Genomic DNA, 12,917 nt, shown 5'->3' with positions numbered 1-12,917 from the left:
CAACAAGATTGTCCAAGACCAGATTAGGTTTTCCTCCTGCCTCAAAATACTGTTAGGCAAAACTGCCATGTGAAGATGTTGCAACATAAGGGGACTGGGTTAGTCCAGGAGAAGAGAATGGCCAAAGACTAGTCCACAAGCTGAAAGCCGTGGCAGCGGGCTAGGGGAGCTGGGCTCATGGCCACATCACAGCCAGAAGCTGGAAAAATGCACATATGGCCTGAGGAAGACCATCAGCATTTTGAAAGGAGAGGGAGGATTGCCTCCTCCTTGAGGATCCCAGTATGCCCGTGTTCTGGTATCTGAATGTGCCTGGGTTTTGAGATAACATGTAAGTTTTAGCTTCTCTCTTCCATCCTGTATCAAGAGCCTGTGTCGTCCTCACCCTGCGGCCAGAGCCAATTAATAGTGAATTAGGAGTGTTAAGGTCTCATGGCCTGTGCAGACTGATAGATGGAACCATCTGGTTTATGGAGATACCATAATGAAAGGATTAGCTCTTACGTATATAAATGCAGACAAAAGTCTTTTATCACGTAAGTGAAAAAAGAGAGAGCCCAGTGAGGACTGAATTTAAGCTGCTGTCTGTTTTCTGCAGCACAGGGAAGCAAAGCTGAATTAGTCCAGAAGCTCATGTCCCGCCACTGTCTTCGGAGGAAGAAATGCTGGATGTGCTGGGAAAGAGATATAAGTATTAGAAATGGAATAACTTTCATCTTCTAAATTACTTTATTAGGTATTTTGAGAAACTTTTAGGGCAAAAATAATCTGACTGAATTCTAAGCGCAGTGCTGCTTGTGTAACTCCAAACCTGCAGAGGCTTACATCTTTTTGTTTAGCTTTTAATCTCCTTTATAAGGAAGAAAATTACTCTTGTATTACATGTGGATTTTTAACAGAGTAAAAACACTTATTAAAGGTCCCTCAATTCGAACTGACCCTCTGAAACCGATACTTCGCCTTGAACAATATGCATTGTGCAAAACCTGCTGTGAGCCCAGGCAGGACCCCGGGAGTGGGCTGCAGCCCCGTGCTTTCTCTGCCCTCCAACAGAGCACGGGCACAGCTCCTGCCCATGGGCTGCTACCGATCCCCACCCAGACCCGTCAGCAGCTGGGTGCCTAGGACTCCTGCCGGAAAGGTAGGAATGATGGGTCTGAATCACCTGTAGGAGAGGAAGGAGTTGAGCTGGGTGGCATGCTGCCTTGGTAAATGTCCTAAAGCTGGATTATGATATAAAAGAGGACCAAAAGGACTCTTACCCTAGCTGATTTTAAATTAATTGGTTCTACTTTTCCAAAATACAGAGTTGTTACAGTCTCAGGAAAGGTTTCAAAGCTGGTTCCAGAGAAGACGATGTTCTCTGAGGCATTGCAATAGAAGTGTAAGAGACAAAATGTAAGATACTCGGGATATGCTCGTGCATGATGCACGAAATGTTATGAAGGAAGGATGAGGGGTGTGTGGTTATTAAGTGGCAGAGGCAGTGACCTAAAATGGGAGATTACAGTACTCTGACATTGAATACACGGTTCTTCATCAAATGCTGGTGTAAAATAACAACTTTTTAAAAAGCCAGACTTGTTGAAATTCTGGAGTGGGAGTCAGATCTAGCAGCTGTGACACAGGTCTACCAGTGTCCTTGGGCATCTCACCTTGCTGTAAAGCTGAGCGAGGTGACAGAAGGAAATAGCCTGAGATTCATCTCACCAACCAAAGTCTCCAATTCAAGGTAGGGTGACATGTATGCTAAGCTCCATGGTCCATAAGCACAGGATGCTACTTCATAGTCAGGGTGACTACTTCATATATGAATTTCTACATCATAAACACCTACACTTATTAGATCAGTCCCATCATTCCCGTCCTACCCTTTTCCTGTCTCCACTGAATGTTTTTAACAGTGCCTTAATCATAGAGCTCTGAACTCTGTTGGCCCTATTCGCTCTGCTATAATATGGATAATAATTTCTAGGATGAAATATCTTTTTCTGATTATATTTAACATCTTTCCGAGGAGTCTAAAATAGAAATTCTAAGAACATTAACTTAGAGCACTTTTCAAGTTCATTTTACTTGCAGTCCATTAAAGTGAAGTGACAAGTGAGGTGTGACGTGAACTAATTATACTGATTGTGTTGTATGTGCTCCGCAGGAGCTGAATGATTTGCTGAGGATATTAATTTCAAAAGCCAGACAGCAAGAGATCAGCTGAGATGGAAGATCACTGCAAAGTGACCTCAGACCAGGGGAAAAGAAAAAGAGGAGGGGGGAATGTGGCCCAGCGCAGGAGTTCAGTGCTGTATAGTCTAGCAGTGAACTGAAATAGATGTATTTCGGCACCAAAGGTGGTCTCCATGTGACTGAATGCAGGTGTGGAAATCAAAACTCATGAGTGTAGGTTCCCTTTACATTCTATGGAGAGAAGCAGAGCGTAATTCATCTGGTTTATTTTGAGTATCTGTGTTAGGATGTAATAAATCGTGCCCTAGACTCCCCAGTTTATAAAGGGAGTGTAGAGTGACTAGCTTGGCCATAACGTCTCTATAGTGTGATGCTCCACCCTAAGAGCCCACAGTGTTGATGAAGTACAGGTACAAGCCCAGACTGAGCTACCTTATTCATACAAAGTCATGGGCTTCTCTATGGCCTGATCATTACACCTGTGCCATTAGACTTCATGACCAGGGCCATAGTAGCTAAGTAGCAAACTGTATAACATCACTTAGAGACAGCATATAATGAGATCAAGTTGATAAGGATTCTCTGAAAGAAGCTGTACCTTTGTGAATAGCAAACATAGTGAACATAATTTCTTTGATCTCTAAAACAATTTTCATGGTCACAAGAAGTTAATCAGAATGTAAAAGCTCTTCTCTATGAAATGTTCACTGTTGAAATCAGTATTGGATTTGTGTACTTGAACTGTTGTGCAGCCCTGCATAGATACATGAAAAGTAGTTTAATCCTATTGTCCTTTGGCTTTAGCTTAGTTTGGCGATTTAGCAGTGCGAGTAAAACTGCTTTCGCTCAGGGATTGTCACTGCTTCACTTGGATAAATTAATTAGAAAGACATAAAGTACCTGTGAGTCTGAGGGGCTTTGGGAGCCATGGGCTAGATCTTCCTGAGTGAACCAAAAACTGGAGGTAAGTAATAGCCAGTTCTCAGTGTAGTACAACATTAATGAAGAGGATGTCATGAAGTTTGACTGGGCGGCATATTCCTTGAACCTGGATATCCACGCTGAGAGAAAGAGGTAAGCAGTAGAGAAAGCATGGTTCTGTGCTAACAGGGACCTCCACGCTCAATCCGTTCCACATGGCTTCATCTGTCATTTGCCAGAAAAAAAGTGACAAACTAGTTTCACTGAAGCGTTGACTTGGCCAAGAAACAATGTTTTGGCACATCCAAACCAAAACAAAAGTCTGTAATCATCATGGTCATCGCTGTTACTGACCCACAGGCTTCATGGAAAAACACAGGCAGTTGCCGAGCTGAAGGGCCTTGGCTCAAGGGCTCTGAGGACATGCCCAAGAATCCCTGGTCCCTCGTATTTTGGCCGCTAAGGCTCAGCCTGTACTGAAGAGGAGGCTGGCATGTACAGCCTGCCCCCAGGCTAACCGTCTGGGCTGACGTAGCCTTCTTCTGTAGTCAGTGGACTACTGGAAACAGGCCCCTTATCCCATCCACCACAGAGCTGTTATGCCTCCACTGACAACAGAGAGCCAACTTGAACAAGAGGTTTAGGTTTTTGACAGCTAAAGTAAATGGAAGGATCACCTTGCTCACTGATTAAGGTTGTGTCCTTGCATGGCACCATTAACTGCATCAGTACACCAGCCTTTGCAGCACGGGCACCATCCACAGGTCTTTTGTGATAGTGAGAAGGGATGCTAACCAACCTGTGGCCATCAGGAATCTTTTCTCTCTTTCCTTTCCACACACCTGGAAATGAGGCAAGACTTTGCAGTTCAGAGGGAAGGATGCCTTTGTAGGGATCTTTTCTTTTTAATCTCCATGTAGCGAGAGTAGTGAGCAGTCCCTTGATTTCTCTATGGCCAAGCACTTAGTCCTCTATTACTCCCTCTTCAAAATGGGGACAGCAATGCTTGGTCCTCTCCCAGTAGTGTTATGGGGGTAAATCCATTATGTCTTGAGACCCACATATGTTCTGTATGATGGAGACCACGCATGAACTGCAGGCAGACAGCTTTTCCTCTCTCTAAAAACTGCAGTCTAGCTCTTGCTACTGTTTCACAGCTTGATCTATGTTTGGTTGGCCATGACATAAAGCACAACTGAACAGTTTAGATGTACAGTACTATTATTATGAAACTTAAATTACGAAGCGAGAAAACAAAAGAGTAAGGAGAGAATTTAACATTTTTTGTCAGCCTTTCTCCTGCACTTTCTTACTATTTAATTTAAACCAGAGCTGTTTCTTCCCTTCTGTAGTAATCACCCATCTCCAAGAAGTGAAAATACACTTGCAAAACTAATAAATGAGAATCTATTTGCAAAGATATTTATTTATGCGCCTGGCGCTTCAGGGTGTTTAGAGGGTAATCTCAAACTGTGAGCTCTGCACTGTGTAAATTTAGAAGTGATTTTTCTAAATGTCAAGTATTTATTACATGAAAAAAACATTTGGAGTGCGGAGCAGGTCCCCGGTGATATATGGTGCATTTGGGGAAGGGCTTCTTGGATGAACAGAAATAATATTTGAGAGATGGAAAGCAAATCCTCTATTTGGAATTGCTTTGTGTACATGGAAAGGAGACTGAACAAAGATAGAAGGCCAGCCCAGTATTTTGCTTTGTCTCATGCATAAAATAGTGGTTTTCCAAACCTTTTATAACCAAGCCTATACCAATCTGTCTTTTCTGGGTTCTGTGGCACTTCTACCACCTCTGTTCAGATTGCTGCTGTCTCCTGCTCACCCCCTTAACAACTCCAGCAGGCTCCATTCAGATCGCAGGCAAATAAACCCTGCAGAATTTATTCACGTAGGCTTTTACCCACATAATACCTTACCTTAATGTCAACATATCTCAAAGTACAAAGTAGTAAAGTGCAACTCTCCAGCCGGAGGCTGGTGATATGGAATATAAGTGACTCTGGTCTATTGTGAGAAGCCTGTCATGCCTGTTGTTTTGCTTGGAAATACCAGCCAGCCTGGAAGCTGCAGCAATGTGAGAACCACCATGAGCAAGGGAAGGACACAAAAAGTCTAGCATGTTTTAAACCAGTAAGCTTTTTCAGGCTGGTGGGTGCACGGAAGCTGAAGGACGTCCCACATTCAGGGACGTCCTCCCTCAGGGGAGCTCTTGTCTCAGGAGCGAAGAACAGGGCAGGACCTTCTGCAGTACCTCCACAAATTTTAGTGTTGGGCCCTTCTGCAAGAAAGGGGTCTGCTTGCCTTTACACAGAACTTTAAGCTGCTGTGGGGGAGAAGGGAAGTTGAGGGGTTGAAGGAATTGCTAAGGGCCCCAGAAATCGAGTGAGAAGCAAGAACAACAGCACACAACTTCAACAAGTATATTTGCTCATTTGAAAAATTAAAAAGCCAGGACAAAAAAAAAGAACATAAACACAACAAAGGTAACAAGGAATGGTGGCTCTAACAAATCCCAAACAAAATATTTGAGGTCCTACAGGGTGACATTAATATAAGGCCCCTTCACATTATGCCCACACACCTCCCTCCCGTCCCCAGTGGGTGCTGCCCTCCATGGCCCCACCATCGCTGATGTAACAGTGCATAGACTGCAGACAGATTTTCTGGCAATCCTTCCCCGCTACTCAGCACTGGTGAGGCCACACCTGGAGTTCTGTGTCCAGTTCTGGACTCCCCAGTACAAGAAAGATATGGACATACTGTAGACAGTCCAGCAACAGGCCACGAAGGTGATTAAGGATCTGGAGCATGTCACATAAGAGAAAAGCCTGAGAGAGCTGGGACTGTTCAGCCTGAAGAAGGCTCAGGGGGGTCTTATCAATGTATATAAATACCTGAAAAGTGCAAAGAAGATGGAGCCAGGCTCTTCTCAGTGGTGCCCATTGACAGGACCAGAGGCAATGGGCACCAACTGAAACACAGGAGGTTCCCTCTTAACATCAGGAAACACTTTTTTACTGTGAGGGTGACTGAGCACTGGCACAGGTTGCCCAGGGAGGTTGTGGAGTCTCCACCCTTGGAGATACTCAAAAGCCGTCTGGACATGGTCCTGGGCAACTGGCTCTAGGTGGCCCTGATTGAGCAGGGGAGTTGGATCATATGACCTCCAGAGGTCCCTGCCAACCTCAATCACTCTGTGATTCTGTGCTGGGCCAAGATATCAACCCTAAGATGGCAGTCAAGATCAGGCCCAGTGAGGGGAACTGGTGTCAGACACAGCCTGTAGTTCCCTGGGTCCTCCTTCTTGCCTTTCTTGAAGATAGGAGTGACATTTGCTTTCCTTCAGTCTTCAGGTACCTATCCCAGTCACCATGATCATTCAACAATAATTGAGAGTGGCCTCACAATGACGTTAGCCAGCTCCCTCAGCACTCATGGATGCATCCCACCAGAGCCCAGGGCCTTATGTATGTTGAGTTTGCTTAAGTATTCTCTGACCTAATCCTCTTCCACCAAGGGTACATCTTCCTTGCTCCAACCTTTCCCCCTTGTCTCTGGGGATTCCTGAAGGTGGGTCTTGCTAGCAAAGACCGAGATGAAGAAGACATTCAATACCTCAGCCTTGTCCATGTCCTGTGTCACCAGGACCCCACCCCATTCAGCAGCAGGCCCACATTTTCCCTAGTCGTCTTTTGCCCCTTACGTATTTATGGAAACCTTTCTTGTTGCTCTTGACATCCCTTGCCAGACTCAGCTCATGTGGTTTTGGCTTTCCTAACCATGTCTGTATGCTCAGACAGTGTCTCTATTTCTTACAGGTTACCTTCCCCTGACTCCACTTTCTGTATACTTCATTTTTATGTCTGAGTTTTGCCAGGAACTTCTTGTTAATCTACACAGGCCTCCTGGCATTTTTGCTTGACTTACTGTTCTTTGGGATGGACTGTTCTTGAACATAGAGGAGGTGATCATTGAATATCAACCAGCTTTCTTGGACCCCTCTTCCCTTTAGGGTCCTATCCCATGGGACTCTTTCAAGCAGATGCCTGAAAAGACCAAAGTATGCTGTCCTAAAGTCCAGGGCTGTGCTCTTGCTTTTTGCCCTGCTCCCTCTCCTCAGGATCCTGAACTCCACCATCTCTTGGTCACTGCAACCAAGGCAGGCTTTGATTTTCACATCCCCAATGAGCCTTTCCTTGTTTGTAAGTGTGAGGTCCAACAGAGCACCTCTCCTTGCTGGCTCCTCTATCACTTGGGTTGGGAAGTTGTCACCAATACTCTCCAGGAACCTCCAAGGCTGCTTATGCCCCACTGTGTTCTCCCTCCAGCAGACGTCGGTGTGGTTAAAGTCTGCCATGAAGACCAGGGCCAGGGAATGTGAGGCTACTTCTAGCTGTCTACTAGATGCCTCATCTACTTGTTCTTCCTGATCAGGCAGGTTAGAGCAGACACCCTCTACATCAGACACCTCCTTCCCCATGGAGATGCCTGATGCCCTGGGCTGGGGCTGCCCCAGCCATCCTCCCACACCAGCCTGACCTGCTCCCTGGCTGGGGGAGGTGGGATGGGCCCCAGGTGGTGAGGCCCTGCCCTGCCAGCCCCTGTGGGGAGCGCCTGCAGTGCCCGTTCATTTGATGACAGTGTAAGTCAAGGTCTGTGGCTAGAGGACCTGTGTTTTATTAGTCCATCTATCTAACAAAGTTGGGAGAAAAAAATTGACAGGGTTTCATCTGAAAGCTTTTTTCACTTCTGAAATAGATGCCATGAAGTTCAAAGCAATTGCTCCAAGTTCAGCTAGGTACATAGGAGCTGCACTACCTAAAGGAAAAGGTGGCTAGATACTTATGGATTAAAGGAGAGAAATGCTAAGAACGTATCTTGCAAAGGACACAGAGAGAGACAAGTAATTTACAGCCTGTGTGGAAAGTGGAGAGGCTAGCGGTGAAGAAGATGTAGCAGTTGCATGTACTGAAATTCAAAATTGAGCCAGGAAGGAAAAATGACCTGGAAGTCCATTTCAATCAAGCTGAACTTCAAAAGGGAGCTTTCTTCAAATGTGGGCACCAATTTAAGAAAATAAAAAAAGTGGATGCTAAAAGATTGAAAATGCTGATAAGCCACAAAGAGACTTTTTGAGATACCATATTAAACTGAGAAGTGCCTACTATCTTGCTGAAAAGCCTCTTAGAAAGAAAAAGAAAAGAGAAAAAAAAACCCAGCCCGATTAAAAAGGACAGTGAAGGGAACTACTAGAACTTGACAGAAATCATGTCCAAATGAGAAAACCAGGAAATTCTGGCAAATGAAAAGTATATGTCCAATGAGATGTTTCAAATACCAGTTTGAGAGGCAAGTTGCTAGTAAAAAACCACTTTCAAACACATCCAGACCATGATGTCTGTCAGAAATTCAGTGCAGCTTCAAGTGAGAGAGCCAGGAGATAGAAGTATTACTCAGCAAAGATAAGGCCATAGGAAAAGACACTCATGAATACAGCTCATTAAGAACAAGGTGAAGACAGATGAAGAACAATCTGAAACTGAAGAGGTTTTGAAACAAATCAATACATTGACAAGTAAGAAAAAGGCAGGATGGCAACCATCAAATGGGTCTGGGGTAACTCAGCATGAAATTGCTAATTTGCTAGTTGCAATGCATCTGTTGTCAGAGAAATAGTCAATGGCCAGTATAACTTCAGACTCTAAAAAAGGCTCCAGGGTGATGCTGAAATCTATAGAGCAATAAATCTAACATTTTTACCTGGCAAAATCAGGAGGAACTGCAAGAGCATCTGTGCTGGGTAGGATTCCACATACATTTTTTTCCTGAGGAACTCATGCCTCGTGAATCTGGCGGAAATGTCTGTAGGATTTTACAAGCTTTGTAGATAAGGGTGATGCAGATGGAAGATTTTGTCAGAAGCTTTTGCAAAACGATCACTGCAGATTCCTAAAAAATACAAAGGGAAGGTTCTCCCTGTTTAAGCTAGAAAGTAGGAAATGACAGGAATAATGGAGAGCCTTCACTGTGGAAGGAAGCTGTCTCTGGGCTCCCACAAGTCTTTGCACACTGGGCTTTACCATTCAATATATTCCTCAGTGAGCTAGCAAAGAATGACTAGTAGATTGACAAAAGTTTTCGGTTGGTACAGAATTATTAGGGACAGTCAGTATTAACGCCAAGCTCAAAATTGCAGAAGGGTATCACAGTCCTGGATGACTGGGTGATCAAACAGTGGATTAAAATTTAATGGCAATGACGGCAAAGTAGGAGGAAAAAATAACTCATAGCTATTAGTCCTTAGGAAATAGATCTTTGAGTAACTGTGGATAACTTTCTGAAAACATCAGCCCAGTGCTGAGCAGCCTCCAAAAAAGTAGATGGGATATTTTTACTTACTTTGAAGGTAACTGAGTACAAAACAGGAGTTGCCATTATGTCACTCTGTGTTGTTCCAGTGCATGTCTTGAAGACTGCTTGTTGTCTTAGTGTGGTGGGTTGACGCTGGCTGGATGCTGGGTGCCCACCAAAGCCACCCTATCACTCCCCTCCTCAGCTGGACAGGGAAGAGAAAATATAACGAAAGGCTCATGGGTCGAGATAAGGACAGGGAGAGATCACTCAGCAACTACCGTCACAGGCAAAACAGACTCGACTTGGGGAAATTAGTTTAATTTCTTACCAATTAAATCAGAGTAGGATAATGAGAAATAAAACCAAATCTTAAAAACACCTTCCCCCCACCCCTCCCTTCTTCTCGGGCTCAACTTCATTCCAGATTTTCTCTCCCTCCTCCCCCCCAGCAGCGCAGGGGGACAGGGAATGGGGGTTGGGATCAGTTCATCACACGTTGTCTCTGCTGCTCCTTCCTCCTCAGGGGAAGGACTCCTCACACTCTTCCCCTGCTCCAGCGTGGGGTCCCTCCCACGGGAGACAGTTCTCCATGAACTTCTCCAATGTGAGTCCTTCCCATGGCCTGCAGTTCTTTATGAACTGCTCCAGCGTGCGTCCCTCCCATGGGGTACAGTCCTTCAGGAACAGACTGCTCCAGTGTGGGTCCCCCATGGGGTCACAAGTCCTTCCAGCAAACCTGCTCCAGCGTGGCCTTCCCACAGGGTCACAGCCTCCTTCGGGCATCCACCTGCTCCAGCGTGGGATCCTCCACAGGCTGCAGGTGGATATCTGCTCCACCGTTAACCTCCATGGGCTGCAGGGGCACAGCCTGCCTCACCATGGTCTTCTCCAGGGGCTGCAGGGGAATCTCTGCTCTGGCACCCGGAGCACCTCCTCCCCCTCCTTCTTCACTGACCTTGGTGTCTGCGGAGTTGTGTCTCTCACATATTCTCACTCCTCTCTCCAGCTGCAATTGCTGTTGTGCAGGTTTGGGGGTTTTTTTCCCCCCTTCTTAAATATGTTCTCACAGAGGCGCTACCACCGTTGCTGATTGGCTCAGCCTTGGCCAGTGGTGGGTCCGTCTTGGAGCTGGCTGGCATTGGCTTTATCAGTCATGGGGGAAGCTTCTAGCAGCTTCTCACAGAAGCCACCCCTGCAGCCCGCCCCACTACCAAAACCTTGCCATGTGAACCCAATACACTCAGTCTCCTTGTTTCATATGGATTATAGCAGAACTAAAATTAGGAGAAGAGTGATGAGGATTATTAGGGTTACAGGATAGCTTCTAGATGAGAAGACACTATAAATGTTAGAAACATGCAGAGGTGCTGGAGGGGAGCTACTAGAGAAGTCTGTCAAATGCGGAGTGGCTTGGAAGGGTTGAACGCAGAATGATTATTTACTATGTTTCATAACACAAGAACTAACGGAAAGTCCACAAAATGATCAGACAATGAGGATAAAATAATCAAAAGGAAATGTTTTTCCCTGGTACACTGTCAAATGATGAAATACAGGCTGGTAGAAGCCAAAAATATCAAAGGATTCAAATCAGATCAGGCAAGTTCATCAATGATCTAGATAAAGCCACTGGCTCAAAAAATCCCTGAATTTCTGTTTGCTGGAAAATGAAGGTTATTCCAGGGATTAGAGCCCTGTTTGTTATGCCCTTCTCCTCAGCAACACCTGATGGAAGGAGTAAGGAAGATGGGTCTCCTCAGTGGTATCCAGTAACAAGACTAGAGGCAATGAGCACAAACTGAAATACAAGAAATTCTGTTTAAATACAAGAAACAACTTTTTCACTCTGAGAGTGACTGAACACCGGAACAGGATTTGGCCAGGATAGGAGCATATCCTACCAATGCAAGAATTCACCACTTCAGACCCCTTCTAGATCACAGTCCAATATTTTTAGCTTAAAGCAGCAGAGAAAGTGCTTTGTGCTGTGTTTGGCAGCACAGTACAGGAATGCAGTTCTCCAGCTGCCCAGCTGCAGGGCACTAAGGTCTGATGGGGAAAGCTGGGGGCAGCAAATCCATGCACTCCAGCAAGCATCATCAAAGAAGGACTGTCAGAGCAGAAAGTATGTTTGCAATTCCCATCCCCAATTTGCAAAATAAGCTTTAAAAATATGATCGTATTAGTTTACAGTAGGTGGGAGCCAAGGTATTTTTACAGTATTTAAACATTAGCTAGGGATGGGGATGGAAACCTGGTCTGCATGTGGAGCGCTTCAGCCAGCAAAACCACCCTGTATTATTCACTTTGCGATGTATAATAAAGCTGGTTATATAAAAGGGCAGAGCTTTTCTAGCATGTACATTTCTTGGACATCCATAAAAATTATAGAGTGTCTTATGTTGGGAGATCTGGGCTTAAAACCCTGCTCCTAATTTGGAAAAGATGGACTTTGAATCTGGGTCCTTCTCAGCCCTCATACATAGCCTCCACCCAGCTGCCAGGTACACACGCACCCGTCTGAACCTCTGCTAAATTCTTGTACTGTGTCTGGCCAGGACAGAGTTAACCGTCTTCATAGCAGTCCCTCTGGTGCTGTTTTGGATTTGTGGCTAAAACAGTATTGGCGACACACCAATGTTTTGGTTGTTGCTGAACAGTGCTTGCACTGCGTCAAGGCTTTCTCTTTGTTTCCCACTCTGCCCCCTCAGCGAGTAGGCTGGGGGTGGGAAAGACATTGGGAGGGGACACAGTTGGGACAGCTGACCTGAACTGGCCAAAGGGATATTCCACACCATACAACATCATGCTCAATCAGCTCAATCATCAGCAATAAAGACTGAGGTAAAGGAAGAAGAAGGAAGGGTTTTGGCTTCCAAGGTGGCCATTGTTCAGAGACCAGCTGGGCATCCGTCTGCCTGTGGGGGGTGGTGTGTGATTGCCTTTGTTTTTCTTGGGGTTCCCCCCCCCTCTTTTCTTCACCTATTAAACTGTCTTTATCTCCACCCACAAATTTTCTCACTTTTGTTTTTCCTGTTTTCTCCCCCATTCCACTGGGGGTGATGGGGGTGAGCAAACGGCTGTATGTGTGCTTGGCTGCTGGCTGGGTTCAACCCACCACCCTTCTCCATCCCGAACATGTTTTCATTTGCTGTCTGCCAAGTCTGAGACATCTTCCTGGACTTCAGAATAACAGCCAGTAGCAGAGAATAACTGCAGAGCAATTCTTGGAGAAAGCTGCATCTCTTCCCTTTGCGGCCATACTATCCTGCACGGTACACTGCAGTCAAGGATCCACCAGAGAGGAGAAATGCTCCATACAGGCTGTTTTCCCCTTGCAGTTCACGTAACCCACCACAGGGAGACAGCGGCAATACGTCTCTGAAAAAGAAACGGGCGGAAAATGTCAGGCTGAGGAGTTTGTATGGAAACTATTACACACC

This window comes from Aptenodytes patagonicus, chromosome 2 (genome assembly GCF_965638725.1).
Source record: "Aptenodytes patagonicus chromosome 2, bAptPat1.pri.cur, whole genome shotgun sequence".
NCBI lineage: Eukaryota > Metazoa > Chordata > Aves > Sphenisciformes > Spheniscidae > Aptenodytes > Aptenodytes patagonicus.
This window is presented reverse-complemented; position numbering follows the sequence as displayed.